Source organism: Paramormyrops kingsleyae, chromosome 5, assembly GCF_048594095.1.
Source record: "Paramormyrops kingsleyae isolate MSU_618 chromosome 5, PKINGS_0.4, whole genome shotgun sequence".
NCBI lineage: Eukaryota > Metazoa > Chordata > Actinopteri > Osteoglossiformes > Mormyridae > Paramormyrops > Paramormyrops kingsleyae.
The window spans coordinates 42,496,611-42,515,134 of NC_132801.1; the positions used below are offsets into that span (position 1 = coordinate 42,496,611).

Sequence of the window (18,524 nt, forward strand, 5' to 3'; positions counted from 1 at the left end):
CAGAGGAGAAGAACCAAAAATTTCCAAGTAGTGAGACAAAAAAAACTCTGTGGGTCCAAGGGCAGCTGGCTGCTCAACGCCCCTGGGCATGCTAACTTTATTGAAAAAGAAAGAGTGGGCTTGCTTGCTAAAAGTAAGGTGTAAACTGTGGTGAAGGTCAAAGCTAAACATCGTCAATGAGTCATTTCTTCATGCCAGCTTCTGTAGTGTGGCAGATTGAAGGCTGCACCCACATGTCACAGCAAATCCAGGAACACAGTATTGGGCAATCACAAATTGTGGATTTTTATGAATATTTATATAGTACAAATACAAAATGTCAAATAGCTGGTGTTCCTCATAACTGAACACAGTGGGTATTTTTACTCTGCTTGCTTGTGCTGATGTGACAGGATAGTGGAGAGGAGAGAGATCAGACTAAAAAGGAGTAGCATAGTCAGATATAGGTAAAATACATGTACTGGATTGTTACACCTATGTCTACTCATATACTTGTATGTATATATCACCCATTCTTCATCATTGGGCCAAATCACGTCCTACCAAAAAAAAATAATTTGATCAGGGATAAAAAGGATCAGCTACATCCTAAGGACTCTTGCCTCACTTCCTGGTTTTCAAAAAATTAGGGAATACTGTTCAAGTACTGGTTTTTTTGATAAATTCATGAAATAGTATTGAATCAGGTATGTCTCAACTATAACAGGTCAACTCCGTAGCCCTTCTAAATCAAAACTAAATAAAAATTATGGTTTATAAATCCATATTTTGATTAGCATTAAGAGAACACTTACCAACTTTACAAAGTTCAATAGCCAAGGCTTTCATCTTTTAAAACATACACTGCTCAAAAAAATTAAAGGAACACTTTGAAAACACGTCAGATCTCAATGGGGGGAAAAAATCATGCTAGTTATCTATACTGATATGGACTGGTTAATATATTAAAGGACGCCACATCATTTGATGGAAATGAAAATAATCAACCTACAGAGGGCTGAATTCAAAGACACCCCAAAGGGAAGAAATGATGAGGCATACTAGTCCATTTTGCAGAAATTTCATTGCAGCAACTCTAAATGCATTGGTCCATGTACAAAATTTGGTGGACGAACAGATTCCTTGACCACATTATATCAGTGTAGCACCGGCAGGGCGCATGTCCCAGCATGCCCCACGTGCAATTGTAAATAGAAAAACCACAACAGGCACCCAACGAGCACCGATCCCAAATACACAGATGGGAAACACGTGGTTGTCAGACTCAGAACTGCAAGATGCACACATGGTGGAAGATTTACATACGCTAAATACATGTGAGGATCGGACCAGGTATAGACAAGACACGGGCAAACACACGCGCCACAATAGGGAAATGCAATCATTAACATTAACAACAATAAGGCCAATAGGATGTTGGGGTATATCTCCAGGTGTGTGGAGTTTAAGTCAAGGGAGGTAATGCTAAGATTATACAATTCCTTGGTGAGACCTCACCTAGAATATTGTGTGCAGGTTTGGTCACCATATCTTAAAAAGGACATTGCGGCCTTAGAAAAGGTGCAGCGTATGGCCACAAGAATGATTCCTGGTCTTAGAGGAATGTCATACGAAGAAAGGTTAGTTGAGCTAAATCTGTTCAGCCTCAAGCAAAGGAGACTGAGGGGGGACATGATCCAGGTCTATAAGATTCTAACAGGTTTGGATGCTGTTCAACCGAATAGTTACTTCAGCATTAGTTCAAATACAAGAACTCGCGGGCCATAGGTGGAAATTAGCGGGAGAACATTTCAAACTGGATTTAAGGAAGCACTTCTTTACACAGCGAGTAGTCAGAGTATGAAATAATCTTCCTGATAATCCTTGGGTTCCTTTAAATCAGAGCTAGATAAGATTTTAACAACTCTGAGCTATTAGTTAAGTTCTCCCCAAGCGAGCTTGATGGGCCGAATGTATTGTATAGTTCTTATGTTCTTAATACAAGGGCTTTAAGGACTGTTAATAAAGAGCATGATTTTCCAGGCAAGCAAGTCTCCATGTCTCTCTCTGCTCCCGCAATGCCTCAATCTGCCCGTCGTCACACTATATTGTGTTTTTCTTTAAAGTTTTTTCTAGAAAAACCAGAAAATTCAATAACAAAAATTATTATTTGGTAGGCTTGTGAACAAATTAATCGAATTTCAGTGCTTTCTTATGGGAAAAATTGCCTTGGTTCGCGTATAAATTGTTTCACAACCAAATTCTTGGAACGGATTTTGTTCATGAACCGTAGGCACCACTGTAGTTTGTATGGCCCCTACATGCTTGTATGCATGCCTGACAACGTCGGGGCATGCTTCTAATGAGACTACAGATGGTGTCCTGTGGGAATCTCCTCCCATATCTGGATCACGGTGTCATGTCACTGAGCTCCTGGAGGTGCAAACTGGCGGCATTGGATGGACCGAAACATAATGTCCCAAAGGTATCCTGTTGGATTTCAGGCAAGTGTGGGGGCCAGTCAGTGGTATCAATTACTTCATCCTCCAGGAACTGCCTACATACTCTTGCCACATAAGGCCGGGCATTGTTGTGCACCAGAAGGAACCGAGGACCCACTGCACCAGCATATGGTCTGACAATGGGTCCAAGGATTTCATCCCAATACAGTCAAGGTGCCAGTGTATGTTCCCAGCATGACTGAAGAGTAAAAATAAACATCCCTCCAAAAGAATATGAAGAATGAGTGTCAGCCAGTCAGCCATACCCAGATTATACCTTCACCACACCCATTTAAACAAAGAGCTGATGAAACTCATGAATGCTTTGGCCAAACTTAAAATTTGAGGGACATATATTCAATGGCATAGGGGGCTGTACAACATGCGGCACAATGTCTCAGAACCATGTAGCAGGTGAAAACAGGTGAAATGTTTCATATGATTATCATTTAACTCTAAGGCAATACTCTAAGTACTGTCATAAGAAGACAGTAAAACATGGGGGGTGTCGGCCTCGCCGGGGCAAGGGCGAGGGAGTCATTGAAGCCGCAGTGGGTGGAGGCTTGGGCAAAGCAGGGGGCGTGGCGGCAGACGGTGCAGCCGGAGCCGCGGGCGTGGCGGCAGGCGGTGCAGCCGGAGAGCCAGGTAGGACGGGCTGGACAGGCAGAACAGGCGGGGCCGCGGGCAGAGCGGCGGCCTCAGGCAGGGCCGCGGGCACGTCGGCGGGCACCTCGGGCGTGCGGCCAGCAGGGGGAGCCTCGGCGGGCACCTCGGGCGTGTGGCCGTCATTAGCTACATTGTAAATCCGACTAAGTTCAGTCAACTCAAAACTTTTGCAGTAACTGATTATCTCAAACTTTTCAATGTTAATCAACAAACAGTTTTAAGTAGTACATCAAAAACACATTTACCTAACAAATTTTTTTAATATTTTTGCAGTTTCATTTCACAATACTTACAATTGTTGTTAGAACTTTATATGAAATAAAGTACTATTCACTAATTATAAATCAGCTAAATAGTAATAATAATAAAATAATAAAACCCCCAGCTCCCTGCAACAGGTGGCTGCAATTCATAGTATGTGTCGGACGAGACGAGACGAGGGAACAGGACCTGAAAGACAAAACCCAAGACATCAACGGGGCACAGGAAACAGGACCAAAACACAAAACAGGCACAAGGGCAAAAGCCACAACAGGAGCTGACAAAGGACAGGGAACGCGGACAGACAGATCACGAAGGGAGACCCCGGGGGAACACAGGTAGGCGGAACAAAAGGACCAGGAGCGAACGGAGGACCCACAAGAGGAGGAGGAGGAGAGACAGGAGGGAGAAAGGCAAAGGGAGGAGGAACCAGGAGAGCCCGAAGGAAGCCAGACAGGCGACGGGCAGCGGCCGGAGGGGCCGCAGGCGAGAGGGAGGAGGGAGCAGGAGGGGACCATACAGGGGCCAAGGGAACAGGTCGAGGGAGTGACGGAGGAGACACGGAGGGAGCAGGAGGGAACACCGGTGTAGGCAGGCAGGAGGGGGAAGCTGCGGCAGGCGAAGACGCAGGCGGAGCCGGGGAAGGCGCCGTCCGACACCAAGCCGAAGCAGGGGGGCCCGGAGGCGGCCAATACGGAGGCGGGACCGAGGACCGGCACCGAGGAACCAGGGGGGGACCCGGACACGGAGACCGCCGACCCAGAGCCGGAGGACCCGCAGGCAGCTACCGAGCGATGGCCAGGGGACGCACGGGCGAGCCAGGGGGCAGGGAGGGCGGGACACGGGCCCAACGCCTGTGTCCCCTCCCCTTACGGGACACGGAAAGGCGGGGTCCTGGGGGGTGTCGGCCTCGCTGGGGCAAGGGCGAGGGAGTCATTGGAGCCGCAGTGGGTGGAGGCTTGGGCAAAGCAGGGGGCGTGGTGGCAGACGGTGCAGCCGGAGCCGCGGGCGTGGCGGCAGGCGGTGCAGCCGGAGAGCCAGGTAGGACGGCTGGACAGGCAGGACAGGCGGGGCAGCGAGCAGAGCTGCGGCCTCAGGCAGGGCCGCGGGCACTTCGGCGGGCACCTCGGGCGTGCGGCCAGCAGGGGGAGCCTCGGCGGGCACCTCGGGCGTGCGGCCAGCAGGGGGCGCCACGGACGGCGAACGCCGCCGACACGTGGCCAGCAGGGGGTGCCATGGCGAACGCATGTTATCCGGGGTAGTGTGGCTGCGATGACCTCCGGGGTCTGCCGAACTGCGGTGAGGTAACACGCCCTCCCCTTTTCTTCTTCTTGCGACGCCCGGAACGTGTAGGAGGAAGCGGGGTTGCCTCCGCGCAGGCGAGGGGCTGGAGCCGCTTCTCGTTGAAATGGCGGACAAGCTGCTGTAGGAGGGAGTGCACCTCCGCCATGATGCATCCCTCTGTCCGTGGGGTAACCCCCTGGAGGAGATCCGGCTCTGTTCCACTAAGCCGAACAGAGCTGGGTCTTCTTGGATCTCCGGCTGCTCTCTTCAGAACGCGACCTCATGCAGCAGGACGAGCCAGAGGTCCTCGCCCTGCTGCGGTGCGTCTTTCAGGAGATCTGTCATTCTGTCACGTGTGCGAGCAGCGAGCAGGCAAGAGAGGCGAGAGCAGCCAGGTTGACGGAAAACGGGGTTTATTAAAGGCAAACAGACAGGACTGGTACTCACACTAGGTATGGACGATGACAGATCTGGGGGAAACTAACCGAGACGTGAACTAAATACAGAAGACAAGCTGAGTTTAACGAGCAACAGGTGAGAACAATCAGGCATAAACACGAGGTAACGAGGTAGGCGTGGCACTATGTTTGGGAGTTTGAGTTTTTCAAACTAATATCAATAAATAAGGTAAAAACATATGACAAAATAATAACAGTATATATTGTTATTTATATGACGTTAAATATGCATTAATTCTCCTTATAAAAAAAACAACATCATATAGATGCAATAATACATTGTCCACAGGTCAGGCGTTTGGTCTGTTCTCGGAAATTGGTATATTGTGGTGGCTGGTCGCTACAGAGGAGACAGACCCCGGAATGCAGTGTGCAACTGATTTAATATTCCAGCAAGCAGCGATCAAAGTTAAGAGGAGCAGGTGAATTCGTGGTCGTAAAGCAGGCAAAGGGTCGATGTCCAGAGAAGTCAGTCCTACACGGACTGACGGGACAAGACAACGAGGGGAAGGGACACACAAAGCCGATGGAGGAGCAGGGCAGGACGGAGCAGGCAGGTAGAAGAAGGCGGGTGGATGGAACAGACAAGGCAGGCAGGGCAGGTGGAACAGCAGGGCAGGACACAGCAGGCAGGGTGATTGGGGAGGACAATAGACAGAAAACCGCTCAGTATGGCACATTAGAACAATGACAACAATACTTCGCACTGAACCTGGGTCATAGACAGCTTTAAGAAGTGGAGCAATTAGCTGACGAATGCCTGCCGGTGCTTGGTCCCACCCTCGTGGGCGTGACAGATATAACCACACATTATCAATGCTGTGACACAGTTGAAATACAATGTTATCCTGGTGACCCCAACATACGTTCTGAAGACCCACTGAAATTATGTTCTATATGTGCAAGGCTGTTCATCCACACCTCTATCAGTTTGCACTTAAGTTTTTATGTACCCCTGCCTCCTTTGTCCCCTGTGAGCATGTATTCTCAAAAGCAGGAGAAGTTGTAAATAAAAAGAGGAATCATAGTCCCAACACTGTGGAAGAAATATTGTTTCTTACATGGGTGTAACCACAATTTTAAAAATTAAAATACTAAGAAAATACCAATCTGTCTCCCCCAATATACAGTAGAAAGTATGTTAAATGTGTCTTCGTTTTATGAACCCTCTCAGCAGGTCTGCCCTTTTCTTTCCTATTTATTTTCTATTTAATTCCATTTCTTAAGGAAAACACAACCATGTAACATCCCCCCTCAGTTGCACACTTGGTTGCGTCAAGCACGTCTAGCATATCTAGCATGTGCATTGGTGGTAAGCTGGCAGATTTTTAAGTTTGGTCAGTCAGTGGAGGTGAGAAATAGAGGTAGAATTAGTTAAGATAAGTGGAGAAAGCAGGACATACAACAGTAAATTACTAGATTTCTAAATAGGTGATGTTAGCTTAGTATATAAGGCTAACGTTTGAGGTAACTGTTACTGTAAATTGTATACTGTTCTCTGTACATTTGCTATATGGTTAGCGAAACAGCATAACAATCTTAACCTAGCAAGCTTGCTACCTAAAAACCATATAAAAACCTTACATATGCCACCAACAGCCAACATGGTACTGATAAAGCTTGTTAACATGCTAACTGGCGTCTTTTGGTGATATTGTTAGTGATATCGGCTATGAAGGCTTTTCTTACATTTTTGCACAGTGTTCCATTCTGGACCACAGAACTACATAGCGCATAGCACTGAAGGACCATGTACCATCAAAATGAAATTAAAAGTAAAAAAAAAGTACTACAAGCAAATATCAAATTAACATGATCATTAAGGCCAGGTATTGTTCTTCTAGTAAAAGAATGGTATGTAGTCACATTGGAGTCAGGGGAGAGAGAGTCTACTGCCCTCAGCTGTATGGCTCAACACAGCCTAAACAGCAAGCTAAACAGGGGTCCAGTAAGTGCTCAAGACACTGACGCGTTTTCAAGAGTGTTTACTCGAAAACCACATTTCTAAAACTGCAAATGCAAAGAAATAAAGATATGTTTCAATGAACAGAGCCGTCGTACTTGCACATTCATGTAAATTGGACACATTATTCAAATCATTACGTTCATATCCATAGATGAACAACATCTTCAGCAATTTGTCATTAGGCTACCAAGAGATAAACAAAAATAGCATTCGGCTGCTACATACATATAGTGCAAGCCACTCCTTTAAGCCACTAAGTGAACTATAACTTCCGTTTAAACATTTATCCAAGATGACAAACACAATATATGTATCCAAAAGGAAAACTAGGAGATATTACTTAACTAAATTGTAAGAACTCAAACTAATGGATTGTCCAGTGTCAAGGGTGTAACATGAGCAAGAACAGGGACACGTTTTCAGATGTCATGAGAACCGTACTTTAACCTCTGTACCAAATTGATGCCAAAATTCTCGAAATGTAACAATACTAGTTCTACCAGGGATGCAATTCTTTCTGACCTGATGAGAGCAGTCAATTCAATTCAATACAATTAAATTTTATTTATATAGCGCATTATCACAACATTACATTGTCTCAATGCGCTTTACATTTCTGCCTCGTAAGGACCCCCCATTGAGTAAGCCAAAGGCAACGGTGGCAAGGAAAAACTCCCTAAGAGGAAGAAACCTTGGGAGGAACCAGACCCAAAGGGGGAGCCCATCCTCCAGGGGCCGGCAGATGAGTAAAACAAACAAGATGAAATGACTAAGCTAATACAGGGGTTGAAATATATGTTTCAATGCAGCGGCCGACCGGTGCAGGCACGTGGTGCTTGATGCACGATGGCAGGATTAATAGAGGCACAGCCGCAGGGAAGGATGGCGAGGCATCGTGTTGAGCCAAGGGCAGACAGGTTGGAGGGTAGTTGCCGGTGGTGGAGGTAATTGTCTTGTAGACAGCAGAGGCATAAATTCTTCAACGACATTGTGCTCCAGGGAGCACACCCCAGAAGGGGTGAGGGAGGAAGTATGAAAAAATTATTAGTCACAGTTGAGGAAACCTAGAGGCAGTGCAAGCAAACTGATCGAGTGCAATATTCGTCTAGGCTCCGGCAGATCTGGGTATAGCAGCATGAGAAAGAGGGAGAGACAGGCGGGAACACAGGCATGGGGACTCCCTGAACATCAGCACTCTAGTGTAGAGCTAGAGTGACAGCACTGACGCCTCAGTTTATCCAAAGCCAATGACACCGATCCCCACCCAGCTCATCACCTCATACTGTTAGTCTGACTGGGAGTGAGGGACTAGCTGGAACCAGAACTAGGTTTCCTATACGCTAAGCTATACAAGTGCGTTTTTAATCTAGACTTGAAAAGCGAGAGTGTGCCTGAATCCCGCACATCCGCCGGGAGACCATTCCACAGCTGCGGCGCTCTGTAGGAGAATGCTCTGCAGCCTGCCATAGCCCTGTCTACTTTAGGAACTGATAGATATCCTGCTCCTTGTGAACGAAGCAGGCGAGAAGGGTTGTAAGGGACCAGAAGATCATTAAGATATTGTGGTGCAAGGCCATTCAGAGTTTTGTAGGTCAATAGCAATAATTTGTAATCAATCCTAAACTTGACCGGTAGCCAGTGCAGGGAAGACAGGATAGGGCTAATGTGATCAAATTTTTTAGTTTTGTGAGAACTCTGGCAGCTGCATTTTGTACTAACTGAAGTTTATGTAGGGATCCAGATGGACAACCCGAAAGGAGGGCATTGCAGTAGTCCAATCTAGAGGTTATAAAGGCATGTATTAGTTTTTCTGCATCTTGAAAGGAAAGCATCTTCCGAAGCTTGGCTATGTTCCGTAGATGGTAAAATGCCGTACTGGTAATGCTATTTATGTGAGCACTGAAGCAGAGGTCGAAGTCTACCAGGACACCAAGATTTCTGACCACTGTTTTAAATTGAGTAGGGAGGCCGCTAGGGTTGGGGTTTACAAACTTATTGCGGGCCTCCTTAGGACCGATTAAAAGAACCTCAGTTTTTTCGGTATTTAACATGAGGAAATTCCTTGCCATCCAACAACGGATGTCTAGCAGACAGTCGGCTAAAGAAGAGAGCTGGGATGCGTCACTAGGTTTGACAGATAGATACAATTGTGTATCATCAGCATAACAATGAAAATTAACACTGTAATTTCTAATTATGTTACCAAGCGGTAGCATATATAGATTGAACAGTAGTGGGCCCAACACTGATCCCTGCGGGACACCATATCTTACTTTAGTGGCTATGGATGACTCATTGTTTACATGGACAAACTGGTAACGATCAGTTAAATACGAACGAAACCACAGTAGTGCTGTCCCTTTAATGCCAATCAATGTTTCCAACCGGTCCAAAAGAATATTATGGTCTACAGTATCGAATGCTGCCGTTAGATCCAGTAAGAATAATAGCGATATACAGCCACGGTCGGAAGCCATAAGCAAGTCGTTTATCACTTTGACTAAGGCTGTTTCTGTGCTATGATTGGGTCTGAAACCAGACTGATATAGCTCGTTAGCATTATTATCTTGGAGAAAGGAAGACAGCTGGTGAGCAACAACTTTCTCTAGAATTTTAGAAATGAAGGGAAGATTTGAGATGGGTCTATAGTTTCCTAAGTCACTAGGTTCAAGATTTGGTTTCTTTAGGATAGGTCTAATAACAGCCATTTTAAAAGATTTAGGAACATATCCAAGACTAAGAGATGAGTTTAACAAATTTAACAATGTAGTGCTAATCAGTGGTGCAATTTCCTTAAGTAGATTGGTGGGTATTGGGTCAACAAGGCTAGTAGTGGGTTTGCAAGAGGAAATTAACTGAAGGAGTTCTGTCTGCACTACAGGAGTGAAACATTCAAAGGTGTTATCATTAGTACTAATAACACTAGCGCTAGCAGAGGATTGGTGGTTGTGTGCAACCGTGGGCGTGCTCGTGATGGTATGTCTAATCGTGGTTATTTTATTATTAAAAAACGCAATAAACGCATCACTACCAAGAGCTTCTGGGACTTGTGAGTTTAACATTGAACGATTCTTTGTTAACCTAGATACAGATTCAAATAGGAATTTAGGATTGGTTTTGTTATTTTCTATTAGTTTAGAGAGATACATAGACCTACAGTCATTAGTGCATGTCTATACTTAGACAGGCTCTCTTTCCAGGCAAATCTAAACACTTCTAATTTTGCGTTCTAGCTTTCGTGAAGCTTGTTTAAGTTCACGTGTACGGTTAGAGTACCAGGGGGCAGGTTTCTTATCTCTATGTTTTATTTTCTTGAGTGGTGCTACATGATCAAGAGTGGTACGGAATGATTCTACCATGTTCACGGTTACCTGTTCAAGTTCATTCACGCATGATACTTCAGAGGTTAGGTTAAAGGACTGTGGGAGCTGTTCCAGAAAAGTTGCAGCGGATAATGAGGCTATGGAACATCTAGTATCGTACCTCTGGCCTGGGGCCTTAGGGGAGTTATGTTGTATTTGAAATGTTAAAAGGTAATGATCTGAAAGTAGAGAGTTCTGAGGGATAATTGATATGTGTTCTACCAGGACACCATGACTAAGAATCAGGTCTAGGGTGTGGTTACAGGCATGAGTTGGCCCAGTTACATTCTAATGTACACCGACAGAGTCAAGAATGGTAGTAAATGCTTTTGTTACTGGATCACTTTCATTTTCCATATGAATATTAAAATCACCAACAATCAAGGCCTTGTCGGTAGTAACCACCAAGCTTGTTAAGAAATCTGCAAATTCCTTAAGGAAATTGCTATAGGGGCCTGGCGGTCTATACACAATGGCAATGGTGATTGGAGGTGTAGAACTACACTTAGATGTGCTAGCAAGACTTAGAATAATAAATTAAAACGTACTAAAGCTATAACCAGTATTTTCACGCACTCCTAGGTCGGTCTTAAATATTGCAGCAACTCCGCCACCTTTGCGATCGGGTCGAGGATTATGCCTATAGCTATATTCAGCTGGAGTGGATTCATTTAGTGCCATGAACTCATTCGGTTTTAGCCAAGTCTCAGTAAGACATAGGGCACTAAGATTGGAATCAGTAATGATTTCATTTACGAGCAATGCCTTAGGAGCCAGCGATCTAATGTTCAGGAGTCCAAGTTTTAGGTTTGCATTACACCTACTATCCAGAGTTGAAATAGGTCTAATTTCTCTAAGGTTTGTAAGACACGAACTACGATGGAATGACACCCCACGATTAAAACTGCGGGGAACAGACACAGTCTCAATAATATGAAGCCTGGGTGACGACTCTAAGCGACTAGCAGGCGGTCGGTTAAGCCGTTTTGCCTGCCGCCTTGGCTTGGCTCTGGTTAGTCAGCAATCTGCCCTAAGACTGTGAGCTATGCTTTTTGATAGGAGATCGGCACCAGCCCACGTGGGGTGAATACCGTCCCTCTTCAAAAGCCAAGGCCTACCCCAGAATGTCCGCCAATGGTCTATATAACCCACACCATTTATCGGGCACCATTCCGACAGCCAGCGATGCAGCGACGATAATCTGCTGTACATTTCGTCGCCACGTCTAGCAGGGATGGGGCCAGAGCATGTTACTGACGCGGACATCTTCTTCGCAAGGCTGCACACCGCTATGAAATTTGCTTTAGTGATCCCCGATTGCCTCAATCGGACATCATTTGTGCCGACGTGGATAACAATATGCGAATACTTACGTTTACTCTTAGCCAGCACTTTTAAGTTTGATAAGATGTCGGTCGCTCTGGCGCCAGGGAGACAATTAACTACGGCCGCTGGAGTCGCTACTCTCACGTTTCTTAGCATAGAATCGCCGATTACCAGAGCGCTTTCAACAGGCAGCTCAGTGGGTGTTTCACTGAGTGGGGAGAACCTGTTGGAAACGCGAATGGGTGAATGGTGCCGGTGTGAGTGCTGTTTGGACTTACGGCTATGCCGCCGGGTCGTCACCCACTCGCCTTGCTGCGAAGGCCCTGCTGCCGGAGCCAGGGGAGACTGGCTCACTATAGCGGACATATCCGGAGCCGCTAACACTGCGTCAATAAAACTCTCACTCTCCTGAATCTCCCGTAACGTCCGGATGCGTCCCTCTAAGTCTGCGATCTTCTCCGTCAGCCTGGCAACTAGCTTACACTTATCGCAGACAAACGTACCGCTAATGACGGGAGAAGAATAACTAAACATACTGCACTCGGAGCAAACGACAGGAGCCATAGTGATATACTTACGTTTAGCGGGGAAAAACTCCGGGGGCGTAGGCGATTAATCCGTCGTGGATTTGGAAGATTATCAGGAGACTATTAAGCTTGCCAAGATTTATCCGATTGCTTAATTATAACTTATTATTTTGGTTATAGTTATAGTTTAAAAGTTTGCGTGGTAGCAACCAGTCTCGCTCACGCAGGAAACAGCACACAGGAAACAGCCCACTCAGTCCACTTGTACTATATTATAGGACTGCCAGTAATGACTATTTTTCTACTGATTAATCTATCAACTGTGTTACCGATTGGTTGATTAATATAAATTATTATTTTTCCCCCAGTAAATCACATTGACTGTTTAATATGTTAATTTTATTTTTAAAACAACAAACTGTTTGTCGTTGCAGGGTTTTAGCTAATGGGTGTCTGCTTTTCTGCACTGTACAGACATTAATTTTATCCACAATTCGGTAAGCAGTTTAGTATTGTGTCTAAAATATTAATCTGATGCCCCAAAGTTAGTAATCTGTATAAATTTTGCATATCCTTATGGTATTAAATTTGGTTAGCAGAGCACACCACATACTGCATGTGACTGTTCTGGTAAATTGTGGAAGTGATAAGAAAGAAGAAGGGGAAGAAAGACAGCTCAGCAGCCACAACATATTTTAAAGGAGAAGATATTGTGGTTAAAATAGATTTAAAAATGGTGGTGGTGTGGCAGTGCTTTTTGGACATTAAAGTACAACACATATTTTTTTGTGGTAAATATAGTTTTCATTTTTATTATAGTTCATGATTTTTTTTTTCAACTTACTGTCCATTTTCTTTTCAATTTTAGTTTCTACTATTGGTCCTTCTCTTTGTCCTCTAGGGTCTGTAACATGGACAACAAGTTGTGATTGAATCTCTCCACCTGTCCATTTCCTTGCCGGTGATAGGGTGTTGTGTTGGAACCCTACTGTAGATACCTGAGAGTTCTTTCAATCTTGCCATGAGCTTTTTTTCAAACTCTTTGCCCATGAAAAAAAATAGTATGTGGCACTTTGGGAGGAGCCTAAAGCTCCACCCGTCTATGACATCATAAGCGGGAGGGGGGCGTATCCCTTGTTCTGATTGGTCTATGGTAATGTGAAATGGTATCATACATGCTTATGCCACGTGTTGCTGATAGGGGGCGTATGGTTTGGGGAGATGTTGCCATTAAACTTTAATAGAATAAAAATACATTACATGTATTTATGAATGTGTTACTTTTAATTACGTTTTAAGGAATAATAAAACATATAGCAGGATGAACGTAAGCTAGTGCATACACATCCAGCAGGGTTCCGTCCGTAGTAGACACAAGCGCCCTGGCGTATTTTAAAAGAAAATGCACGTAAGCTCATTATATTTAACTGAAATGTTTAAAAAATTTAAAGAATACTGTCGTGCAAGAGAGTACACGGAGCACAGAAAAGGCGCAGGAAGTCAAGAATCGGGGCAAACACCGGGTTTAATATACACAGCAACAAAAGGAACAAGCAAACCACGGGCTGACATAACAATGACCGGACTGCGGAAACAAACGGAAACGCGGACTAAATACAACAACAACAAGAACAAATTAATTTTTGTATAGTGCATTATCACAACATTACATTGTCTCAAAGCGCTTTACAGCATCCCCACCCAAAGCCCCCAGTGAGTAAGCCATGGGCGACAGTGGCAAGGAAAAACTCCCTAGAAGGAAGAAACCTTGGGAGGGACCAGACTCAAAGGGGGAGCCCATCCTCCAGGGGCCAGCAGGGAGAGTCAACTACAGTTAAGTCTGAGACACAAACGTTGAGCAGGGGGAGATGGCAAGCCGGTGCCAACGCTCCCTCCAATCGCCAGGCAACCAGAAGGCAGGGAGCGGGTCATACAAGGAAGATAACACAGGCAGAACTGCGAGCTGGATGCACGGATGTCTGCGAGCTGGATGCACGGACATCATTGCTAGAGGCTAGACATCTTGATAGATTGAGGTCTCCCGGCAGCACCCCCCAGGAGAAGTAGGGGGAAAAAATGCAATTAGTCAAAGTAAGGGAGACTATAGGCAGTGCTAAAAGGTAGATGAGTGCAATATGCTCCGGCAGATATGGCTATGGCAGCATAAGTAGGAGGGAGAGGCAGGTGGGAATGCAGGCATGGGGAGTCCCTGAAATGTCAGCACTCCAATCCCACAAGCAATTGTGAAGCTAGAGTGACAGCACTGTCAATTCAGTTTATCCAAAGCCAATGGCACTGATCCCCACCCAGCTCTACACCTCACACTATAGGTTTAACTGGGAGTGAGAAGTTAACTAGAGCTAGAACTAGTGTCCCTATAAGCTAAACTAAATAGGTGTGTTTTTAGTCTCGACTTGAATATTGAGAGTGAGCCTGAAACCCGCACGTCCGGTGGAAGACCGTTCCACAGCTGAGGAGCTCTGTAGGAGAAGGCTCTGCAGCCTGCCGTAGCTCTTTCTACCCTAGGTACTAACAGATATCCCGCACCTTGAGATTGAAGCAAGCGTGAGGGGTTGTATGTGGTCAGCAGATCACTAAACTATTCTGGTGCAAGGCCATTCAGTGCTTTATAGGTTAATAGCAGTATTTTATAGTCAATCCGAGACTTAACTGGTAACCAATGAAGGGAGGATAAGACTGGTGTGATGTGATCAAATTTTTTAATGTTTGTGAGAACTCTGGCTGCTGCATTCTGTACCAGCTGAAGTTTATGTAAGGAACCAGACGGGCAACCAGAAAGGAGGGCATTACAGTAGTCCAGTCTGGAAGTTACGAAGGCATGTATTAATTTTTCTGCATCACGAAGTGAGAGCATCTTACGAAACTTGGCTGTGTTTCATAGATGATAAAACGCAGTTCTAGTAATACTTCTTATGTGAGCATCAAAACATAGATCTGAATCAACTAGAAAACCAAGATTTCTAACCACTGTGTTAGGTCGTGTAGGAAGGCCACTAATGCTGAGGTGGTGAAACTTATTTCTTGCAGCCTTGGGACCAATCACCAGTACTTCTGTTTTTTCTGTGTTTAACATTAGGAAATTTTTTGCCATCCAGCACCGGATATCTAACAGACAATCTTCGAACCGAGATAGGAGTGATGTATCATCAGGGTTAACAGATATATATAACTGTGTATCATCTGCATAACAATGAAACCCAACACCATGATTTCTAATAATGTTACCAAGCGGTAGCATGTATAGGGTAAACAGTAGTGGGCCCAGTACTGATCCCTGTGGGACACCGTATGTGACTTTGGTGGCCTTGGATGATTCGTTGTTCACATGTGCATACTGATAACGATCAGTTAAATATGAGCGGAACCAAGAGAGTGCTGTCCCTGTAATGCCAACCACACTTTCTAATCGGTCCAAGAGGATATTATGGTCCACAGTATCAAATGCTGCAGTTAAATCTAGTAATACCAACAGCGATATAAAACCACGGTCAGAAGCCATAAGTAAATCATTCATTACTTTGCCTAGAGCAGTTTCTGTGCTATGGTTTGGTCTAAAGCCAGACTGATATAATTCATTAGTATTATTTTTTTGTAGGAAAGAAGACAACTGACGAACTACAATCTTTTCCATGATCTTTGAAATGAAAGGAAGATTTGAGATAGGTCTATAGTTTCCTAAAACACTAAGTTCAAGATTTGGTTTCTTTAGGACGGGTCTAATGGAACATATCCAAGCTTAAGAGATGAGTTTAGCACATTTATCAGGGTATTGCTAATCTGCAGTGCAATTTCCTTGAAGAATTTTGTAGGAATTGGGTCTACGAGGCTTGTAGAGGATTTACAGGAGGAAATTAAGCTCAGGAGTTCTGAATGAAAGATTCAAAAGTATCATTATTGATAGGCATAAGACTAGCAGGAGTCTGGCAGTCATAGGGCTAAGGACATGCACTGGATGGTCTGTCTAATCTTAGTTATTTTACCATTAAAGAATGTAATAAAGTCATTACTCTTAAGAGATTGTGGGACTTGCGAGTTTAAATACAATGGACTAATTGACAACGATCGAGAACAGCTGGTAAACACAGGGAATCCACATGGGGTTAATGAGGGGGCGTGGTAGACGAGAGGAGCGGATGATCAGGGCATGACAAATACTCCATATTTTAAGCACAAAACAGTACAAGTCCCAAACTTTTAACTTTTAAACAAGTAGAGGCATGCCCGAGCGAAACACTGTCAAAAGAGCAAATGCGAAACAAGCACAAATATTTTAACCCAAGTTTTTAAAAACGAGAAAAAGCCGTAATCAGTTTAACAGTTTTATTTCAATGTAAAATAGAAAAAGTATTTCACCAAACGTGAAGATCCATCGATAGCAGCTCTGGGTTCCGTTGATGTCACACAAACAGCGGGGTCAAGGTGGCCATTATTCCACAATGGAGCGAACCCGACATGCTGCCGGCCTGTTCAAAGGTTGCGCGTCAAATGATTGTCCGTGGGGGCATGGTTCGAATTACGGGGGGTACTGTACCCCCTGATCAAGACCTGGACCCCTCCAAAGAGACTGTAACATCCTGATGCCTCTGTTACACCAAGCACATCCTGCTAGGTGATGTCATCAGTATTGCGAGACTACGTTGTGGTTGTGATTCGTGTGAGAGTTAAGATGTCCAAGTAAACAATGGTTAAAGTTAGCTGGTCTCTCCTCTTCATTTATGCAAAGCGAATAATCTCCTGAAGGGTAAACATAACATGGTGTCAGAGTAACGATCTGAAGACCTACAAGCAGCGAAGACAATGGAGACGTATGGCATTCAGGCACTTCGAATGGATTGGACTTCGGCCAACTTACCCGATGCGTAGCGGCGGTTGAAGCAGCAAGCGGAGCTGATGTTTTCCAGCCCATTGCGGGAGAAACGCGAACCAGAGAAGTGCAGTTACCTCCTTTTATGAATCGGTGAAAAGGGACTGGACATATACAACACCTGGTCACTTTCCGAAGACATACTACGATAAGTATGCAGCTTATATTACCAAATCTAACCCGATATATGCCAGATATCGTTTCCATGAGAAAATGCAGGTTGACGGCAAAACGTTCGAACATTTTATAACTGAACTGAAGCTACTTGTCAAAAATTGCGGTTACCCCAACAGTGACGAAATGGTCAGGGACCACATTGTGTTCGCCACGAACTCCCCACGCGTCCGCGAAAAGCTGTTAAGCCAGGGAGCCAAACTGACATTAGACAAGGCGATAGATATCGCCCGTTCCCACGAGCTAGCACAAATACAATTAAAGGAGATGACCGGATCAAAAGACGCCCCCAAAATTGATGCTGTGAACGCAACAAAAAGACAAAATGCTCACATATACACAAAAACAAAAGACCATGTACTAATACACAGAGAATGTGACAGGTGTGCAGGCTCACACAGTCCAAGAGATGCATGTCCAGCAAGAGGCAAACAGTGTATTAAATGCAAAAAGTATAACCATTTTGCAAAAGCCTGCAAAACCAAGAATACCGCTCCAACAAAGTCTCAGAGGAGACCCGTGCAAGCTTTAGTGAAAAATAATGAAGAGGAGCAGTGCGAATTGTATATTGACAGTATTACAACTGTAAATGCAAACAAAAACAATGTACAGGCTTATCCAGACATTAAAGTTGGACCTAGCCAGCAAACAATCAGGTTCAAAATGGACTTGGGTGCGGAAATTAATGGCATACCAAATAACACCTTTAATGCATTATTCAAAAGAGTGCCCGTAGCACCATCCACACAATCTATTACAGCCTATGGAGGCAACGCATTGGAAGTCCGAGGCACCTGCATGCTAGAATGTAAGCATGACGACCGCTCAGTGCTACTAGAGTTCCACATTGTTAAGGTCAGAGCACCACCCATCTTAGGTTTAAGTGCTAGTTTAGACCTAAACCTCATTAAATTAGTAATGGGAGTAAGTAAAGAGCAAACAAAAATAGACAATAACTCCAAAACCATGCTAAAGGAATATGCAGATGTTTTTCAGGGCATTGGAGAATTTGTTGGAGAATGCACATTCCGGGTCAACCCACACCCAACGCCAGTGGTCTACCCTCCACGCAGAGTCCCCATCGCGCTACGAGCCCGGCTAAAAGAGGAGCTTGACAGAATGGAAGACAATAACA

The 18,524-nt window shown here is 44.8% G+C and overlaps 1 protein-coding gene across 3 annotated transcripts in view; it reads left to right on the plus strand.

Annotated features, from left to right (window-relative positions):
* The window catches only part of mreg (melanoregulin), a 163,250-nt gene that overhangs the window by 2,406 nt on the left and 142,320 nt on the right, over window positions 1–18,524 (plus strand). The window lies entirely within an intron of this gene.